Source organism: Hippopotamus amphibius, chromosome 8, assembly GCF_030028045.1.
Source record: "Hippopotamus amphibius kiboko isolate mHipAmp2 chromosome 8, mHipAmp2.hap2, whole genome shotgun sequence".
Taxonomy (NCBI): domain Eukaryota; kingdom Metazoa; phylum Chordata; class Mammalia; order Artiodactyla; family Hippopotamidae; genus Hippopotamus; species Hippopotamus amphibius.
Genome location: NC_080193.1, coordinates 96,626,137 through 96,648,892, shown reverse-complemented (window position 1 = coordinate 96,648,892; position 22,756 = coordinate 96,626,137). Strand labels below are relative to the sequence as shown.

General features: G+C 36.1%; 1 pseudogene; it reads left to right on the top strand.

Annotated features, from left to right (window-relative positions):
• The window catches only part of LOC130859209 (isthmin-2-like), a 68,522-nt pseudogene that overhangs the window by 7,823 nt on the left and 37,943 nt on the right, over window positions 1-22,756 (top strand).

Sequence of the window (22,756 nt, the reverse complement as noted above, 5' to 3'; positions counted from 1 at the left end):
TGGTTTGCAGGACACAATATGATCCTGGTTTTCCTCCTACTTTGTAAGTTGATGTTACTTATCTTTCTTTGTTAATTTAACCTCCTCTTCCTGATCTCTAAGTGTTGGAGTTCCCTAGGTCTTTATCACCTCACTATCACTAAGCCCTGAGTGATCTCATCCAGTAACATGACTTCAAATACCATCCATACATGAGTGACCCTCACATTTATGTGGCCTGCTCTGTCCTCTCTAACTTCCATACTCAGTTGTCTACTTGGCGTCTCACCTTGGCTACCTCATAGTCACTTCACATACAAGTCAAACAAAACTTGACCCCGTTCCACAAATCTATTCTTCACTTTTTCTTCTATATCTTAGTAAATAATGTTGCCATTCACCCAGTTTCTCAAGCCAAAACCTTTGACATCATCTGTTGAGTCTCCCTTTTCTCTCTACCCCATCGTTTAGTTAGTAAATTCTAATAAATTTCTAGTTTCAAAGTAACCAAACACAACTACTTCTTACCAATTTCCTACCTACTACCTTATTAGTCTAGGTCACCATATCTTATACCCAGATGACTGCAATAGCCTCCTATCTGGTTTTTCCACTAGAGTAGTAAGAGTAATAACTCTTGGTCACACCATGTCACTTCCCTGCTAAAAATCTTCTAATAACTTTCCTTAATATATAGAGGAAACCCACAAATCTTTCTACAGCCTTTCAGACCACGCACGATCTGATCCATGGCTACCTATTCAATTCCATTTGCTGCTTCTTCCCATATGCTCACTAATGTTCAAGCCACACTGGCCCTTTCTGGTTCCAGAACATGTCAAACCTGTGCCTGAGTGAGGACTTTGCATTTGCTGTTCCCACTGCCTGGAACTCTACTAATATTTCTATGGAGCATCCACACACTTGGTTATGACCTTCATTCAAATATCACCATTTTAGAGCAGCATTCACTCCTCTATTTCTCTATCTTTACCCACTTTGTCCTTAAAGTACTTGGCATTTCCCAGACACTTAACTGACAAAATACGGTATGTCTGTTTGTAAATTTCCTATTTCCTCACTAGAATGCAAATTTGTGAGGAATGTTTTATATAACTATGACACACATGTATGTGTTAAATGAAATAACACGTTTGCCCATAAGCAAAAATTCAAATGGCAGAAACGGAGTCAAAAGAAAATAGACAAGCTGTGAAAAAAAAGTTTATATACGTATGAAACATACAAGGCTAATTCGCTAACAATATAAAAAACGTATAGGTCAATAAAAGACGTATAGGTCAACAAGAAAAATAATCCAGTGGAAAGATAAAATCAGGACATGAATAGGCAGTTTACAAGAAGAGAAGTATAAATATCCAATAAACATTTGAAGAGGTGGCGGGGCTCCTGGCATTTCACAAGCATTACCTCAGGCAACCCTCGCGAGAACCCAGCGAGGTATGTCTCTATGATTGTCACTATATTGATAAAAACTAAATCTAAGATGAAGAGAGGTTAAGCAATTTGCCCAAGGTCAGAATACTAGGTCAGATGTATGTAGTATGATATTAAAAAAGTTCACATTTTATCTCTATGTGGGAAAGGTAGAGAATTTGTGCAGAGTATGACTCCATTCATGAAAACGAGCACATCAAAGCTATGATGTCTATAGAGGCACAAATGTATAAAGGTATAGGAAGAGTGTCTGGAAGGGTAAAGACAAAACTGATTGCAGTGGTTCCCTCTGGGGATGAAATTTGTGGAGGCTGGAAAAGTCACCACATTGTAATTTAGCTTTTTACGTAAGATCGATTTGTTTTTTTTAACAGTGAGGATGCACTTATGCATTACTTTTATAACTTAACAATTCCTAGTTAAAAAATAAAAATCACTTTTGAAAGAGATTAAAAAGAATATTTGCCTTCTTTAAAAATTAATGTTTAATCATCTGTTCTACGTAGGCTTCAAAGACAAAGCCTAAGGGCTGTGCAGGAGAGACTTCTGTTTCCCCATCATATTAATTTGCCTCTCTCCTTTTTGTTTAGGAAAAAAAGAGTTTGGCTAATGTACAGAGCACACTCAGGTCTCCATAACTGATGCTACAAAATACACAGCGAAAACTGACATGTGGAATTGAATAGGTCTGTGTTATATGTCAGGAAATGCAACTGGACCTGCTCTTTTCGCAACATTCATTGCCATTGGATGTTAAATGGTAAGCTAGTATTCAATATGTGTCCCCTAGAAAAATTCAAAGGATGCCCGTAAAAATACTCCCCTGTTGTTACTTTGCAAGAGGAACTGATCAGGAAGATGAAGCTGAGGTCTAAAGAATTCTCGACATCCTGATCAGCAGTCTTGGAGGAGCCATCCTTATAACCTCATAGCAACATCTATTCACAGGTTGCAACCCGCTTGAACTGCTCTGCACCTGGGCACCAGAGCACTGGAAAGAATAAGAAATCATATTTATATCTGCTTATATTTACACAAAGAAACTCTAGAAGACACAGAAAATACTGATAATAGCAATTACCTATGGGAATGGAGGTGGGGACCAGGCCAATTATAACAGGATTATGAGACCTTTTTTGAACAATATAAATATACCTGTTCAAAAACATTTTAATTATAAACAATGTACTAAAGAAAACTAATTTGGATATAATGAAGCTTGATGACAGCTTCTGAGGTCAGTAAAAAGGCAGATTTGGAAATCCTTTTGCCTCTGGCAAAGTTTTGGTAAGAGAAACCATATGCCTGCTGGGTCAGTTCAGAATTCACATCTTTAGGATGATCTGCCTACAGTTTATAGATTTAATTGTTTTCCTAGGTGGAATCCAGGATCAGCACATACTTTAAAATATTCCGTTAATTATCTCAAATTTTAAAAGTTCTAAAAGATAGTCTCTTCCACTGCAGAATTGCTATTATTATATCCATTTCTCCTAAGTAGCTCTTTTCTCTTTGGTCATGTTTCTCCTGGGATGAATTGAAAGAAAAACCTATCCTATCTTCAGAATTAAAAAAAAAAAAATTACAAATGAGTTTCCTATATTTCTTAAAATTCCTAAACATGCTTTCTTTTTAACACTGGCAGATTGGGTGCCTCAACTCTGAAAAACAAGTCGAGCTGAGGTATACCTGAACTTTATTGTCCTGTTTCAGCTACAAGAGAAAAGGCTTAAGAGTCTTTTAGAGTTCATCAATTATCGTGCTGGATTGGGTTTCCCAGAAGCTGATCTTACGAAGAGAATCTATGTGCAAGTAATTTATTCAGGAAGTATTCCCCAAGAGTATGAGCCATGCTAGAGACAAAGGTGGGGTCTCTGGCAAAAGTCCCATTGAGGGTCTCTCCCACCGATCCTGCAGGGGAACACTGAAGTATGATTTACTCCTAGAGTTGTTCCCAGCAGGGATGGGAAAACTGAAATTTAATATTCCCACATGGAGTGATGGACCACATAAACTAGGCCTAGGGCAGTGGGCTGAGAGCCTTAGGTCTGGCCATTGAAAACATACTGAAAGCCAAGGAGTGAAAAGTGTCTGGGGAAGTAGGCAGGGAAGGAAAGTACAGAAATGTACCAAGGGATTAGGGGCTGGGAATGGGGCACCAACGTTAGCTGATGCAATTATTCAATAGATCTTAATCCCAGACTCAGAATGCAGTTATGTATAATCTGTGGGTTACATAATCCTGGAGGACAGGATACACATTTAGTTGCTTTGTGTCTTCAGGTGAATGTGGACATTTTATTTCCCCACACGAGGAGTATTATAGCTATTTCATTCAATGTAAACACTTTCTGCTCTTGCGTTCTGGGATTCAGATTTAAGTTTTGAATACAATAAGAGTAGCTTCCTAACCCTAAATTTCTGATGCAGCATTCACTCTCTTTCCACGTGGATCTTGGTCTGAATGTAAAATTTTTATTTCACATGTTTATTTTAGATGTGTATCAATACCATTAGTTGTCCTGAATCCTCTTAGAAAACAGATGAACTACAAAATATTTAACTAGAAAACCATATTTAAATGCATGCATTTGAATGCTTTTTTTCCTGCATTTTCCATTGCTATCCAATTTAGATATTGGACATCAACTCTGCAAAGTAACTCTGAACCATACATATATTACAAAATATTTCTAGGAAACCTCAAAAGTCCCAACACAAGAGTAGCTTTAAGGAAATCTAAGAATGAGAGGTTGGGCAGGAGCAACAGCATCCACCAATGCTTAGACCAGTAAAGTACAAACAAGACTGGAGTAAGCAGCAGCTGGAGACAATAAATCTTTCCCTTGCTTTCTATGCAATACATCTCAGAAATGCAGCAAATGACACTTTACTCATGCCCTCAGGCTCCTTCTGACTAAAGGCTCATTTCCTCTGAGCCTTGGGAGATCTGCAGGCTTATCCCAACTTGGCAGTCCTCAGGTAGAAGCCTGACTCAACAACCAGCTGCAGCTTCCTTGTTGTCTTTTTCTTTAACCTTTAACAGTGTAAGGAACCAGTGGCTCTCCATGTTGGAGTATGCTAACTACCTGCTTAGAAGTGACTCTCGGAGGTATGTGACAACAGCAGCAGCACTATAGCAAAAAGGAAATAATATCTCAACAGCCTTACCGTGAAATGTGAATATATTACTGGCAAAAGGATTTCTGGGTTTTGGTCTTGTCTTTTTTTTGCCTTACATTCATATTTAATTAACTGAGCACCTTCTAAGCATATGAATGTATTTAGTCTTTGACGCATTCCTGAGTGATAGATAAAATTTTCCTCATTTAATATTAATAGATCATTGAAGCTCTGGGATATTAATGGCTTGTACAAGATAACGTGGCATTAAAGTGAAGTTATTTATAAAGGATGTATATTAGACCTGCTATTTAGGCCACCCAGGATCTCAAGAAATAAAAATCCCAGTTTATCCATTATTTAGTATGTATATTGCAAGAATGATGGTGCATGAGGTAGGAGCAGAAATCAGTTTATGCAACACACTAACTCAGGTTCAGTTATCCAAATTCTGATACAGAGGAGTCTTCACAAATAGACAGAAAATTTTTGCTTGACAATTCTCAAAACAGAAATTCTGGCCACACAAACCACCCATTTTCCAAACAGAAGAGTTTGCTTCGGATGGCTTGGATATCATTCAGTGTGCTGTAGTTCTATTAGACAGTTTTAGCCAACCATCTAGGTGTGATCAGAAACCTACTATTCTTAAACCAAAGCATGAGGGACTTCCATACTCTATTTAGACATCTCCACATATCATGCTTTTGCAAAATAATAAGTGTATTGAAGAGTACATGGATATCTTCTTGGGGCAGACAACCTGTAACCTGAGTATCCTCTCTTTTGATGAACACCCTTCAAGAGCCAGAAAAAAAGCTTTTCAACATCTTTTGCTCTATGCTATCAGAAGAAAAACATGCAGACATATGTCATGAAAGTTTAAGGCTTTTACTATGCTGGCTTTGTTGGAAAAATATACTGCTTCAGAATGTAGGAGAAATTTGAGCAGTTTAAGCCCTTAAGTAATGGAAGAAACTAATTAAGTAATGTGGCAATATTCTTCTCAGATATCATGTTTCTGATTTTTCCATTGTTAAATATTGTTTCCCAGGAATAATGAGGGTCCAGTTTATTGCTTCCCTTTATATCTCAATTTGTAGAAATTCACAAATTAGTGGGGTATTTTCAACAGTTAGAAAAGGCTACTGAAGAATATTTTGTGATATATAACAATATATGTATTAAATAATGAAAAGAGAGCGAGAGATGAAGTATAATACTAGCCTTTTCACTGGCAACTCAGAAGATACTGAGATTACTCTAGATAATTATTTTTTAATAAAAGAAATTTTTAAATGTACTTAAAATTTTAAAATTAACTTAAAAATTCCAGACATCAAAATAATGCTAAGTTTCAATATATTACTTCAAATACTGTGGAGATAATGGTATGTGGGCTTCCATTTGTTTTCTTGATACAAGATACCAAACGTTAGGAACCAGCCTGCTCTGGGGTCAGGCAACAGTCAAGATAAACTTAGCTATGGCCAGGGCAGTGGCTGCTTACTTACCCTTGGTAGGAATGGCTACCAAGATGGGAAGAGACCCAGCTGGGCCAACTTCTTCCAAAAATAGCTGTGTAAGGGGCAAGCACTGAGAATATTTGGACCTCTCTTTCAGCTCATCCAGAACATAATAATGTCTGATGGTAGGTATTTTTCAAGCTTTAAATCAGAGCTCAGCAATCTTTCTGGGAGGAAGTGCAATAGAGGAAGTGGGTCTAGGGTCTGCTACAAAGACAGGCATTTGATCATAGGAGTGATTATCAGCCTTCCCTATAATTCCAGGGTGGATGATGGGGTGTGGCTGCTTATCCAGAATCCAGTCACAGTCCAGAGACAACTGAGAAGAGAGGTGTGCTGAAGGCCATTCTGACAATGTCCTTCCATGACCAACAGCCTCTTAGAACCTTCTGAAAGGAAAGCACAGAAAGAGATGGAGAGATTAATCCTTAAGCCATTATTAGCTGGATTTATCCCTTAGCTAACATGAGTTAAGGAGGGAAATTCAGGGTTATAAAAATGATAGGAGTAGCAGCAATAATTACAGCTACCAGTTATTAAGCCTCAAATATGTGTCAGAGACTTGACAAACATTAATTAACACAAAACATGTGATGAACGTATTAACATGCAATATTGAAGATAAGAAAACTGTGATTAAGTAAAGTGAAGTCAGTTATCCAGAGTCACAAAGGAACTAACTGCTGAGCCAGGATTCCAACCCAAGTTTGTAAGACTCCCAAACTCAGGAAAACATTGACCTTTTTCCAAAGCCTGTTGCCTCTCTTGCAGAAGGGAGAACTTGCAGAGAAGAGGGAGACCCTCAATGGAAAGTACAATTTAGGGTAACAAAAAGACCATCTAGGACAGTGCTTTTCAAACTTGATGTACATAGGAAGCACCCATAGCTCATGTTAAATGCTAATTCTGTCTCAGCAGATCTGGATGGAACCCAGTATTGTGCATTTTTAAAGCTCCCAATAACAAGCACCTGGTCCAACTCCATTAATAATGCAGATGAATAAAGTGAGGTCCAGAGAAGTTAAGTGACTGGTTCAAAGCCAAACAATTTGTTCAATATAGACAGATTGCTCTGGTACTTTTTCCAGTTCCCTGCACAAATTGTTCAAATAGGCACAACCCATTGCTAGAGCATTTCAATCTACCCACATTATCTGTTGGGGATAAATGCTGCTCCTGCATCTCTGCAACATATACTACATATATTACATACATATGTAACATATATTACATATATGTTGCAGGGATTATATTATATACATACACATATATCTGACATTTCCATCTTTTCCCTTCATATCTGCTGCCATATTAAAGATTGCCTTGCTTTATGAAGCAGATAGATTCCTGGAAATTATGTGGAAATTGATTTTTTGTTAAATCGTGATTTAAATGCTTTGAAAAATCTCATTCTTTTCTGTTTTTTGGGGTAGAGAATAATGCATTCTATCAAATATGCAGAAATTCTAAGAAAACTGCAAAAGTTGGGATTTTGTTTACCATAATACCTTAAATTGGAAGAACACTAGATAATTAGTGGAACTTAAAAACAAACAACTTATTCTAGACTCCAATTTGATGACTTGGCATAGATCCATTAATTATTAATTATATTAATAATTTTAATATGTAAAATTATGTTATCTCCATTCAAAGATATTATCTTACACAAACCATAGCAATTCAAACTTAGTTTCTAGTTCTCAGAGCTCATTATATCAATTTGGGAAATATTCCTTCTGATCAAAGCATTGTAAGTGGATTTCTCTAGGACCTACTGCAATGCAGCCTATTCTTGGCAAAAGAAAAGCAATTCATTTTCTGATTTCAGAAATCCTTTAAAACATAGTGTCAAAAATAAATTAAAAATAAGAGTGATGTGTCATAATGAAATTTCTTACTAGAGATGGGACATCCAATGGAATAAACATGTACGGGAAGGAATAAATTCCTCAGGCAAACTGATTTTTATTTCTCTAAAAGTCATTCTAATTAGAAGCAAAGTATTGCTCTTGAACATAACTTGACCTATTATCATAAACAGAAATTATGCTTATATATACTATTCTTAGGCAAATTATATATTATATTGCTTGAGTATATTGAGTCATTTCTTGGGAGCTTTTTGAGCCTGCTGTGTTTTAAAATCAGGTCTATCTCTTATGCCTTCCTCTGTGTGGTTGCCAGCTCCTAAGCAGCTTTTTTATGCCAACCTTAATCAGACAGAATCACAGCAACCCCAACGATGGGATAATGTTCTTTCCCAGCACACTGCAGCCATCTAGCTCTCATTCCCTTCTGCTTCCCTCCCTGCTCCTCCCTCCCTCCTGCTGGGTACTTTCACATAATTTTACTTCCTTGTCCTTTCACTAAAGGATTAACTTGAGAATTAAAGATGATTAAATTTTACAGGGTTTATCATGGTTACTATCAGGAGAAATAATGTCAGCTGTTTTCCCCCCCTCTCCTTTACCCTGCCCTCCTCCCCCACATGCACAAAATTATTCACTTTAAAATTTTTAGTCTGCAATTAATTCATTGAGAAAATCATCACATCATCATATTCCTTGGATCACTAGCCAGCTCCTTACATATCACACAATTGAACTTCTTTCTACCTAAGCCTGGGTCCATACTGTCCCCACTAAGGAGAATGTATCTGATCCATTTAGACGCCTGATAAAATGCTACTCCTCCTTCACGACCCAGCCAAATGCCTCCTCCTTGCATCTTTTTCTGCTTTGTACCTGGTCTGCCTGGCTTCACTCCCCTAAAAGACTGTAAGCACCCTAAGGCTGGTACCAATGTCTTATTTATCTTGTCTCTCCACAGAGGCTATATTAGTGTCTTGTTCATGATGGAACTCACTACTAGTTTGATGGAGGTCAAAGGAGAGCATATGTCAGTGATTCCATCGAGAATCAGTGCTATAAAACACACACACCTTCCTTGGAGTGCCACCATAGATGGTACTCAGCCAGTCACCTGCTTACTCATAGCAGGTTTTGAAAAAACACTTGAATGGATTCCATCTATGTTGATTACTTTATGACAGTGGTTCTCAAATGGTGGTATTCAGATACTGATATCAAAACCAACAGGAACTCTGATTTAAAATGGAGATCAATGAACCCTGTCTGAGATTCTCTGAATCAGTGTCTTTAGAAATAATATCCAGGAATAAGGAATTTTTTTTTTAAACAACCACTCTACTTGGATCTTAAGCATATAGACCTTTGAGAACCACTGATTTAGAGGAAGGACAATTCACCTTCTTCATAGCCAAGGGCATTTAAGGTCCAAAGGAAAAAAAAAATTGGCTAGTAAAGATAAACATACAAAATGCGACTTTAGAATGTATCTGACTTACTCTCTTCTAAGGTGGATTTCTCAAAGGCAGAGAGAAGTGTAAAGCAGAATCAAATATCCCTTCCAGCTAAATTTTCCCCTAATTTTTGTCACAGCAGTATGTGAGCCACAATTTTGATTTACAAAATTGAAAACTGTTTAATTTTGAAAAACTGATTAACATGCCTAACTACAGAAAAGATGGAGAAGCAGTTAGGCAAAATTGTTCAAAATTAATCTCTTGTTGTTCTGTTTTAAACAATATTCTGCCATTTCCCACACCATTTTCTCTTTTCTAACATATTTTCCTTATTTTTTTTTTAACCCAAGCAGCCTGTGATCTATGCAGAGTCTGTTAAAATGATGTATGGGAGTTTATCTTTTCCCCCAAGAGGAAGCTCTTCAAAGGGCAAACGTTCTGTTTTGCTATATACTGTGCAGGGTCCTTCCTATAGCTGTGTGATAAATGCTCATATAATGAGTGTTCTCCCTTTTCTGGTTAGTTTTACATTAATTTCATCTCCTCTAGTGAGTAGATTAAGGCAGAGAGATCTGACAGATTTCTTAGGAGTTTCTGGGTTCAGAGTTAGTGTTTTTGTTGAAAACTGATTAGTTTTTGGATCATATAATTTTTTTTTCTTATAGAAACATTTACACATCAACAAATTAAAATGTAAAATGAAAGGCTTTTTGGTGCCTCGTCTGGATAATAGGTGTTACTACTGGATGTGCACGTGCGGATACTTCTCTACTTCTGGAGAATTGCATCTCCCCTCCCCCTTACAGTTCGGTTTTACCACTGGACTTGCTTTGACGCATGGAGCAGGAATAAAAGGGCTGTGCCATTTCTGGGGAGCAGCATTTAGTTGCTAGCGGTTGAGGCTGCCAGGGCAATCGCGGGAGCACGTGTTACTGTAAAGGTGCCTCTCCTGAGAGAGAAGACCTGGGAACTTGTTTTAAGATTGCATAGCTTCGTTTTCAGCTTCTTTCATTAGTTGTCAGTTTTTCCTCAACCACTTGTTCTTAATTATCAGGCTAGACTGTCCTAGAAAACTGAGGAAGACATTGTAAAAATCTTCTTCCCACTTCACAGAAATCTCCCGGATGAAATTCTACCTGATGTTATCTCTTGCCATTCACCCTATTCTTCTTGGGGTTCAGTCTCCTGGGTGCTTTCATTCAATGTTTTCATCTACACGTGCCGAATCTCTTAGGGATTTCTCAAGGTCAAGATACCTCATTAATCTGTTGTACTAGTCTGCAACTAGCATATTTAGCTAACAAAATAGTTTCTCTTTCTAAAATTACAGGAAAGCAAGTTATTTCACCAGAAATGGCAGGAAACTTGGTTTCTTGCCTCAGAATCTAGTACTACTCTCAACGCTGTTGCTTTAGTTACCTCTGAGATGTAGTGAATCTTAGTTCCCAAACATGTTCCAAACCTAAAACCAATCTCAGAACTAGACTAATATAGCACAAGAGTTTTTAGTTATTATTTTAGCATATATTGAGCTAATAAATGTATACAAAATAAGTACAACTTTATGTAAGGCATAAAGAATAACAATGCAAAAACCTCTGCACAGCTACCATCAAGTTTAAGTACATTATTACAAATGTCTTCGAAGTGCCATGCGTGGGCTTCCCCAATCTTTCACCTCCTTTCAGAGCTAAACAGTACCCTGAATTTGGGGATTGTCATCCTCCTACTTTTATTTACAGACTTACCACCTATATTTGTACTGTTTTCTGTTTTTTGTTTGAAGCTATGTGCCTTTGAATTTCATATAAAAATGAAATTATACTATCAGTATTCATATATAAGTGGTTTTCCACCCAGTATTTTTATCATGAGATTCATTCAGGTGGCTGCATATGGCTCTCAATCATTGATTCTTCATTGCTTCATCCCACTGCTTATTCCAATGTATACTTCAGTGAGAAAGATATATGTATATGTATGTGTGTGTGTGTGTGTGTGTATATATATATATATATATATATATATATATATATATATATCCTAGTATTGATTAACATTTGGTGTTAGTCCAGGAGTCTTTTTTCACAATTGAAGATGATGTTTATGTGAACAGTCCTCTGTAGATCATTTCAAATCAAAGATGATTCCAATGAGCCACACAAGCAGGTGCTATTGAACTCAGTTTGAAAAGTCTGGTTTGGTTGTGGTAAGTCACTGCAGAAGCAATTTGGTGCAGAATATTTTAGGGAAGCACACTGTGTCTGAGAGCTCTGAGTGTCTTCATAAATTATCATAGTACATGGAGATAATTTGGGATAAGGAAGACAGGAAAATGACTTCAGCATTCCCCACAGAACAAAATTGAACCATCTTCTTAGGACTGGAAGTACTTGGGGAACTGGAGTTCATGCAAGAATGACTCAGCCCAGATGCAGAAATAATGAGAAGCAAAGCCCTTTCCTGAACCAGCTGCAGTAGAGGCCAGAGTGGTGAATAAGAACCTTGGAGAAGAAGGTGAAAGATACTCCCTGTGTTAGGTAGAAAGCACCAGGCAAGAAAACTCCAAGCACAAGGACAGGCAACAAGCCCTGAATCAGAAACAGTTTAAGAATTACAAATATCTTTTTTCTTTCAAGGGAGGAAGGTATAACATGACAGATAATAATAATTGGTATCTACAACAATAACTTCTCTCTAAAGTCATTGCTTTGTTCTGTAGAGCACCTCAAAATGTTTATGTGTGAAAATTGGCAGTAGGAGCTAAATACCTAAGACAAATAGAAGGATAGAAATTGAAAACTTGGGAGGGAGACAGAATCCAAGGAGCCTTGAAGCTCTGTGGAAGGATAAAGGAGAAAGGGTAAATTGGAGCAGGGGAGCAGTGAAAAGCATCTTTGGAAAACAGAAATGTCAATAAGCATGTTTAGATTGTGTGGTTTCTAGTCCTCCCTCACTCCCCATATAAAGTCTCCATAAAGGTCTGCATTGCCTTGTAGCTTTCATATAGATCTTTAAGAGGGAACCTAGGTATTGTAAAGCTATATGTCTCAGCCCACCTACTACAATACATACAGCACATAAGGATGGAGGAAGAAGCACAAAGGCCCATGAAAGAGTAAATTCCTGGAATCTGGAGATGAGGGATTCCTTAAGCCATGGAACTGGAGTTTTATGGCAGCCCTACCTAGATTTCATTGGGCAGGAATGATCCAGCTAACATCGTGACAGTATTAATCTATATCCTTATAGAAGTGTTAATCAACATTTTAGCTACATAAAGGATTGCATGCATTCTTTTTCATTGCTGAAAAAACCTGAACAGAAACCACATAAGTAAAAAGTGAATGTCTCTAATCAAACATTCACCATCTTTCCCTCCTCTTGGTATCACCCCTAGAGGTACTCCCTGCTATTTATTTTCTGAAGCATGTTCTTTTCATTATCATCCCTGTATTCCACAAACTTGTTTTCATATCTAGGAAAAGCTCTTTTTTTCTAATAGTATTATTTTGCAAAGAGATTATAAATGTGAAGTTCTGTACTTTGTTTCAGGATGTTGTCTGAGTCAGAGAGGGCAGCCCTCTAAGGAATGGTGCTCTTAAATTGGACTCATGGCTATGTCTCCAAAGGATGGTAAAAACTCTTTCCATATTCTGAATAGAACAACTTTTGTTAATACCACTTAATGGGATATTGTCACAATGTAAGCCTTTTCTAATAGAATGATTAGAAACATGGGTGCAAAGAGGAGGGAACTTTTTGCCCCTTTCCCTACTTGGGAGAATCCTACTTTCAGTTGTGACTCTGGATAGAGTGGTGTGCCTCCTAATCTCCCTTGAGGCTGCTATTTATATTCTCAGAGAATTAATTAGGGAATTTGTGATTGCCTCTGTTTCCCTGTTTGAAATTAAGAATATTTTAAGGGAGGATGATTCCTTCATTGAAGTTTTAGAATTGCTTAACCAAATCATTCTGCCTGTAATTTCCTTTTTAATGTATGAATAAGAACATGCAATAAAAATCTGTCTAAATAAATTTAAAATATTCTCATTTTCAATAATCATAAATATTCTAAGTGAAAACATTATGCCAGAGTTTAGTGGTCAGTATTTTATTTTTATTAGTGGTACATAAAATATTCATTACAATTGATAGCATCTTAGATTTAATGAATCTTGTATTTCTAGCCTCCTTTGGAGCTAGAGGGCAAGGATGTGGGCCAATTTCCTGCAATAAAACGCACCTAGGTGAGACTTAGTGTCAAATCTGATCTATGTGAGTAAACTGATAGCGCCAGCGGTAGCTGATGTGGATGGTTGTGGCTGCTATCTGAGCTGATTGTGCCCACACAGTGGTTCAAGAAGTAACCCAGAAGTTTGATTCTGATTTGTTTATTCAGCAACTTGATTATTCTGTGAGCTATATAACATCCTGAAACAAATTCCTTTTATGCAGAGACAAGCTCAAGGAGATTTGCTATTTGCCCAGAGTCTCCCAAAGGAATGGAAAGGCCTCTTTGGAGGGACAGTTCTCAGCACACCACTGGCCTTCAAGGTAAGCAGACCCCACAACAGTCAATTTTCAAATTCTGGTGATGGGTTCCTGGGCAACTAAGAACTTTAACCAATGTATGGATTACACTTGAGTGTATAGTTCATAATAAAAGTGCTAGAAAGAGGATACTCATTGCATAAATGATTCTGGGTCTTGATATTCATTTGGGAAAAAGTCATGTTTGAGTTCTACCTCACACTATACATGAAATAAATTCTAAGCAATGAAAAATTTAAATGTACAAAGTAAAATTTTTTAAAAATATAATAATAACCAGCATTTGTGAAAGTGTAGAGAAGCATGCATAATTTGGTGAGGATATCAAAGAACACAATTTCATTCTTGTAAACAATTTGTTGTTACCTATCAAGATTTTACACACAACTCTTTGTAGCAATGATTTTACTTCTAAGAATCCTACAAAAATAAAGTAAAAATTTGCAAGGATTTCCACAGAGAAGTATTTATGACCACATAGTTTGTTAAAGAATATAGAAAATGAATCAATTTATGAAACTGATGATAAGGGAACTTTGGAATAAATAATGGTACGTCCCATAAGGAGATATTCTGCAACATTGTTGAAGAATGGGCAGATCTCTATGTGATGGATTGATGGTTATACATGATATAGTCCATTTAATGTATGTAGGAATGTACACATGTTGAGAATGTTTGCATGCACTAAAATCTTAAAAGATACCCAACAATGATCATCCTTGAGAAGTGGGAGACTGGTAGGAAGGGGATAAAGCTTGGTAACATTTTATTCTATATTGTTGGGATTTATTACAATGAACATTATTGCTTTCATAATTTAATAAATATTTTAATAAATATTTTTTCTGCTTCTATTGAAGCAGAACAATTCTTTCTCCTGAGTCTCTTAGCTATAGATTCACTGGAAGTGATTAACATTCTATGGGACTTTTTTCTGGGAGAATGAACACACCAGTCCAGTGCAGGTAGCTACTGTTCAGAGCACTGTTGCCAAATCTGCTTAAATAATTTAGGGTCTCCATCTAGACTCACCCATGGGGCTGGAGCAACAAATTTACCTGTGTTTTCATAGGTAAAGCCACATCATTCCTTTAAAATATATGTGTGTGTAGTGGATTTGTGTATATAAACAATGGGAAACAATACATTTTCTCTTTCTTTTATTTTTCTAAACTCCATTTAACCCACATCTGGCATTTATGAAACAAAAAGATTTGGTATAAGCAGAAGAAATGGACCTAGACCTAGGAGATACATATTAGCTATAAATGAGGTAAATAGTCATCACTGGAAGAATTACCATATTTAGATATCTTCTTGTAAAGCAGTAGTCAACTACATTATAGAACCAACTAAAGAAAAGTAAACCTACAAGTAGATAAAGCTGAATTTTGTTTTGACATTGGGAAATCTGACAGTTAAACCTGACAATTATCGCAGAACAGATCAGAGAATTTTTGAAACAAGGAGGTTGATGTGACCAATTCGTTTGAAGTTGTTAAAATATATTTGTCTAAAGTTTTTAGCTGACTCTTAAGAAAAGCTGTTTAAATTCCAACAATGTGAAACTCAATTAAAGGAAAAACAAATCTATATATTCAGCTAAATAAGAAATGCAATTTTGCTTTGAAATTATATTAACAATCTTAATGGTATTCAAGTGGTTGAAATCATGTTATGAGAAACAATGTGTAATGGTGATACTAAATATGCATATTTGCCAATGACCCGAAGTAACTTAACTGAATCTTTGTACCTTAAATGTGAAGAAAGCAAACTTTGTGATGCTAAGCAAGGCAATGAAGGAAAATAATATGAAAAAGTCACGTCTTTATTATTTAGAAAATAAAATGTTTTTGTCTGTTTACCATAATGTTTTCTAGCAAAATCTCCCTCAGAATATGCTGATATTAAAATGATTATGATTTGATGCAACAATGACATCTTAGGCAAGGCTAAGTTCTTCCTTGCATGTCACTAAACTCTTCTTTGTTGCTGATTTTATTGAAATTTAACATAATTTTAATATTCACTTCCATTTAAATATTTCCAAAGATGTTAATCAGATCTCTTCCAGTTTCAGCCATGTATTATAATTCTGTGTGTATGCAAATAGGATGTCTTATTGATCTTCATATTCCCCAAATGCATAGCCCAGTCCATTGACCAGAATGCCTCATCAGTAAGTGCTTTATGAATAAATGACTGACAACTAATGTGTAGGTTCACTGAAGATATTTCATCAACTTTGCTATAACAAAAGAATGCAGTTTTTATCTTCCAGTTCCTACCAATTGAATGTTCCTGCTTCCATAGAAACCTAAGCTTTTGGTTACTGTGACATGTTAGTGAAAATAAAAGCATTATATCTCTTTTTCTAGAAAGGCAGTAAATTTTGCCTCAACTCAGAATTGTAGACTCCTATACCTGATAAAAAAATTTGTACTTTCTGTGAATCTACAAAGTTGTACTATACATATGAAGATCACCTCATAAAGTTTTTATGGAAATTTAGTCTTATTATCTAATAATCTTATCTTTTCTTTTCTGATGTTACATTATGAAAATTTCCCATATACCAGAAATTACATTAATCATTTTGGTTAAATAATATTTTTAGGCAAATTAAATTCCCTCTTTGTTAGCTATTTAAACACTGTCAAGTGGTATTGCTAAAGCACAAAAGTTAACCATTCCAAAGGTATTTATTTGCTTTGTATTAATTTTGTGTAATTCCAAATTATTATATTCAGGGTAATATTTACTTCCTGATTCTCTAGAACGTGATTTCTCCACATTCCTCAGATGTGTAATAAAAGAATACGAAACATGTATTTATTTCATTTATATCTGACATTTATCTAGCAAAAGCGTTCCTAATTATAAATTCAAAGTAAAGACAGATAAAAATTTCTCCTATATCTCTGTAATGCTTTTCCATGGAAAATACTTGCGGGCATTAAAGGGAACACAACAATTAGAACAGATTACTACCAGAAGAATAAAATTTGTCATTATGAAAGTGAATGTTATATCTTCCCCCTGGAGAGAAATCATGATTTAATGTTTACATTTTAATCCTTGCTAAATATTCATCCTTGTTTCAGAGTGATGGCAATATTCTTGTTCTTGCCTTCACATCCCCTGACTCCTCTTCCTTTTGTGCCATCTTGGTCAAATCTTTTCTTTTGAAATAGGAATATGAAAGAGGGACTTCCCTGGTGGCACAGTGGTTAAGATTCCAGCTGCCAATGCAGGGGACATGGGTTTGATCCCTGATCCAGGAAGATCCCACATGTTGCGGAGCAACTAAGCCCGTGTGCCACAACTACTGAGCCTGTGAACCACAACTACTGAGCCTATGTGCCACAACTACTGAAGCCCATGCTCCTAGAGCTCATGCTCCGCAATAAGAGAAGCCACCACAATGAGAAGCCCATGCACTGCAACGAAGAGTAGCCCTTGCTCACCACAACTAGAGAAAGCCTCCACAGAGCAATGAAGACCCAACACAGCCAAAATAAATAAATAAATAAATTAATTAATTAATTAATTATTTAAAAAAGGAAGATGAAAGAGATCTCATTAGCTCTTATGACAGGTTATGTGGGCTCTTCTCTCCAAAGTAGTTTAAATAAACTGTTAATCCAAAGGATAGATCAAATGGAGGGAATTTTAGACACCATTCTACAAGTTTTTAAAAGAGAAATATGTGCATATGTGAATAGGTTTTTTCTCAGGAAAGATTATGTCAAAAACACAAACTTGTGACTAGGAAAAGATAATACTGAACAGTTATTATTTATTAGCACATTAATATACACTTTCTATATCATATTGCTCGGTTTTATTAATATTTACCATGTACCTACTACTCAATAACATCAACAAATATCCTTTGAGAACTTAACATGCAAGATACCTGTGTAAAAAAAAAAGACCTAATTCCTATTCTCAAAAAGCTCACAACCTAAAGAGGAAAAAGACAAAAATAGATAATAATGCAAAATTACATGTCATAATTGCAAGTCAATTTATTGCCTTGATAATGACTAATGGGCAATAATAATAGCAAATACTTATCTATGATTTATTATGTGCCAGTTTCTACTCACAATAAAGAACATCCTTACCATTATTCTCTCCATTTTATAGATGATAAAATTGAGGCAAAGAGGTCAGGTAATTTTTCCAAGGCCCCAGAGCTAGTACGTAGCAGAGCTGTGAATGGCAGTGCTATGAGAAGAAAGAAGCTGACTAAAGTAACTTGGTAATAGTGTTTTGACTTGATATTCCAGTTATAAAGACAAAAAAAGAATTGTATAAAACACTGTTCTCTAAATGGTAAGTCTGTTTTTCACAGAGATACGTGTTAGCAATCTGAAATTATTTTATATGTGTACCGGAACTAAACAAATAAGTAAGTATACTGTAAACAATGAGAGTTCTTCACTGTCAGAGAACACTACTCAGCAACGTAACATTACAAATATGCACAAGGTGCATGTTAGAATGAATCCTGTGAAAGTGGCTTGGAATTGGGGTATCTATAACAATCTTAAGGTATGTATTTTAATACATATATGTATATTTAAAGCTATACATATAGATAAATTGATGAATAAATAACACAGATTGTAGAAAGAGAAGGATAGTGGTTTTAATTGTGGAAAAATCTGACAGGCACCACCCAAACCGATGACCAAGATTAACATCATCAGTGGTAAGACATATTGATATCACTTAAGTCTGATACAATACACTAAAAGGGGCACATCTCCTCTGTGATTTTCTTCCTTAAAATCCATATTCTCAGTCTAATCTTTAGAAAACATCAAATGAACCCAATTGAGGTAATTCTACAAAACACCTGACCGCTACTCTTCAAAAGTGTGAAGATCATAAAAGTGAAGGAAAGACTGAGAAACTGTCCTAGATCGGAGGAAAACTAAGGAGACATGACAACTAAATACAGTGCAGTGTCCTGGATTGGGTTCTGAAACACGAGAAGGACTTTAGCAGAAAAACTGGGGGACTTGGAACAAAGCCTAGAGTTTTGTTGGTGTTGTACCAATATTTAATTATTAGTTTCAATAATTTTACCAATGTTATGTAAGATGTTAACATTAGGGGAATTAGAGTGAAGAGTAAATAAAAACTCTGTATTATTGCAATTCTTTTCTAAGTCTAATTTTTTTCCGCAAAAAAGTTAAAATGAAATCCAAAAACAAACACAAAATATGCTCACAGAAAGGTTTATAAACAAATGTCCATAGCAACGTTGCTCTTAATAGTATTTTTTAAAAAAACTAGAAACAACCCTAACATCCATGAACAGTTCAGTGAATAAACATATTGTGACACTTATACAACAGAATCTTACTCGCCATTGAAAAAAGCTATAGCATGGATCATTGCAGTAAACTTTATGCTAAGTGAATGAGACAGACACCAAAAAGTAACTATTGGGTAATTCTATTACTATGAAATTTTAGAAAAAAAAAACTAATTTATAATGATACAAAGCACATAAGTGATTGGCTGGGGCTTGTGGCCGTGTAAGTAAAATACTGACTGAAAAGAGAGAGAATGAATTTTGGGGGGATGACGAGACTCACAATATTTTCATATTATGGGGTGGGTTCCAGGGATAATTACATCTTTCAACACTTGTCAAACCATATACTTATAATGGGTTCATTTGATTGTATGTAAATTATGTCCCAATAAAGTTAATTGAAAATTAAGGAAAAAATGATCACCAAAAGATTTCATTTGCATGCTTTGCTAATTTCTCATGTTCGCATAACCCAGCCATGATTTCTGGTGTATAGATGGGCTCTGGTGCCCATTTTGTCATACATGGCATGGTCCCAGAACTATTTTCTGTGGAAAAATCCTCTGCCACCTCTCTGCTGAGATGGAGAGGCCGTCTCTTCAGACAACTGTTCTGATTGGCTTCTTTAGTTCCACTGAAAATTTTGATTCTTCTCCTCAATCTGGCACGTTATCAAAGCCTATGGATCTGTCCTTAGCAACACAAAACAGCTGCCTTTCAGGTCTCACCAAAAATGAAACCCTGGAGCACCCTGTTGCTAATTCTCATTACAATTGTGACTGTGATAAATAATTTTATTTGAAGTATTGCTAGTATGAGTAGTTATTCTGTTCATCCAGAAGGAAAAATCCTTTGGTCCTCTTAGATTTTCTTTTAATAAATTGTACTTTGTCATTAGACCATCAGCTTGAGTTGAGAAAACTATTAGGGAAAATATAAAACTCAATATTGTATCTACTCATGTATTCTGATTTATGGCATGTTAACACTGAGGAAACTAAGAAATCCAAGTGGTTATGTAATGCAGGGAATGGAGTTTCGAGTCTCGAGTGGTGTATTGTTTTCACCGAGAGAGGATAGTCAACATATTTAACAACCTGTGAGGTGTGGACACTGGCCCACCAGGAGGAACACCTCTAGAGTGCTGGAGCAGTTCTTAAAGCATCCCTGCTTTGCCAAATTTCATCCTGGTTGCTGGATGGTGCGGATGAGCCGAGAATACTGAGGGATGGAGAAAAGGCATTCAATGCAATGTCTATTTACCAACCAGTAAGGAAGTACTTCAGCATTTTGATACCCAGGATGCCCATACTAATGCATACTCACTGAAGAGCAATCATGAATGCAATTGAAAATATTTATTAGTACATCAGCCAATAGCTTATTTACTAAAACTTTTGGGAGAAATTTGTTTCAGAATGATATAAAGTTGTATCATTCTTAAGCATCTGGCTTTTAAAAACTGTATCCCATGGATATTCTGAATCTCAAAAATTTCTTTCTCTCTCTGACTATTTAGAAGCTGAGAACTGTATTTGCAGCCAACTTTAGCTATGCTATCAAATATTTTAAAATAAGATAACTTCTATTCCTGCATTTGGCTGTGCTTTGTTTTAATTCTAATTTCTTACTTGTCTTTTGAATGCTTCTTCCCATAAATTTATTTGTGCCATATTGTATACATTTCTTAAAGAAACCTCAAAATTTTAATTAAATATACATATTATACACACACACAAAGGATAGGTTAATTTTACCTGAGTTGGAGAAAAGAGTGATATCTGAACTGGGAATTGAAAGACAAAGGTGTTTACTTGGAGGACAAGGACATCCCAGAGAGAAGTCACAGTATGTTTAAAGGCATAAATTTGTGAGAACAGCATGGCATGTTGTTGAACTACAAGCAGTTCATTTTTTATTAGAACAAGTGGATGGGGAGAGGAGAGGTCTGCAGTGGCCAACTCACAAAATGAAAACAATGAGCAAGACTCCCTGAATCCACACCTAGCTCCAGCTGCTACTAGCTATGCGAACACGGGCAAGTTATTTACCCACTCTGTCTCAGTTCCCCCACCTATAAAATGGGGATAAGAATAGCACCTACACCGTGGGTGGTTTTAAGGATTAAATGAGTTAATGATTGAATTTACTTAAAACAGTATTTGACTGACTATATAAGGGTTTGCTATTTTTGTTATGTATGCTTTACTAGGGTAAGTCTAATTGTTATTTTGGGTGGCGAGATGCAAACTTAACTCTTCTAACTCCAAACTCAGTGATCTTTCCACCCCACCACTGACTTATTAGAAACCAAGTGAGGGGTGCACGGAAAGGATCACAGAAAAATAGAGACAGTAAAGCCCAAACACTAGCTTCATCCCTTTGCAATTTTGCTGAGGGCTAGTGCATGCCTAGGTAGTCTGTGGCTTTCAATATTTAATAAAGCTTCCTGCAGCCCCTGGATCTTGCATACCTAAGAGAAAGGAATAGCTCAGTCTGTCATGTAAAACACCGTTTCTCAAGATGAGACCAGCTTATTATGTATTTGAAACTGTATTTCAAGCATTTAACAGGAAAAATTTTGTTCTTCTTGTTGCCTAGAGTAAAATTCAAATCTTCAAATGGTTTTATATGCTAATCAGAATAAAGTAGTTCTAATTCCAGGCAACAGCAGCATTCTCAGGGTGACCTGGCATCACTAGCTGGTTAGATTGCTCTTTATCTGATTGGAGCTTTGTCAGGAATTCTCACCTCTTACACCTGTCAGCTGAGGCAACACCACCTCAGCTCATTGACTCATGGCGCTGGAATGAAACCAACGATTGGTATTGAAACTAGAACTCTTATCGACAACAATGGCATTGTAGACTCATGAACCAGAGCTAAGATTTCATGTTGATAAGTAGTGGCTAGAACATTTTCTTTGCAATTAAATTCCTGAGACACGGCTTTCTTGAATCAGAGCAAAAATCTACATTTAAAACATGTATTTCTGAACCTCCTCTAGCCTCATCTATGAATACAACATTATATTAAAAACATTAGAACTGGGTATTGCAGACAAGTGTTGCAACTACTATGGGGTCTGCTTTTTAAAAAGTGAAACATCAATTATTTCAGTCTATTGTGAAGATAAAGCAACTATAGAGTAAAGCAAAATCTATGGGCCTGTCCAACTGTAGCACTTAAGAAGGAAAACAGTTCTGCTGCAAAGAAATACAAGCATCTGGCAGAGAAGACTGCTAATCCTTCTTCCATTTCAAGATATAGCCATTTAGCAAGTGCAGCCATAAACAATCTAACACCATCCCCTTTTTTATTTGCTTGTTTATTTGAAAATCTTGGCAGGACACATCAATACTTTGCATTCCTGTTTTCTTTATATATCATGAAGATGATAAAAAATGTATTACTATCAGAAATGAATTAATTTTCCATTGATCTGAC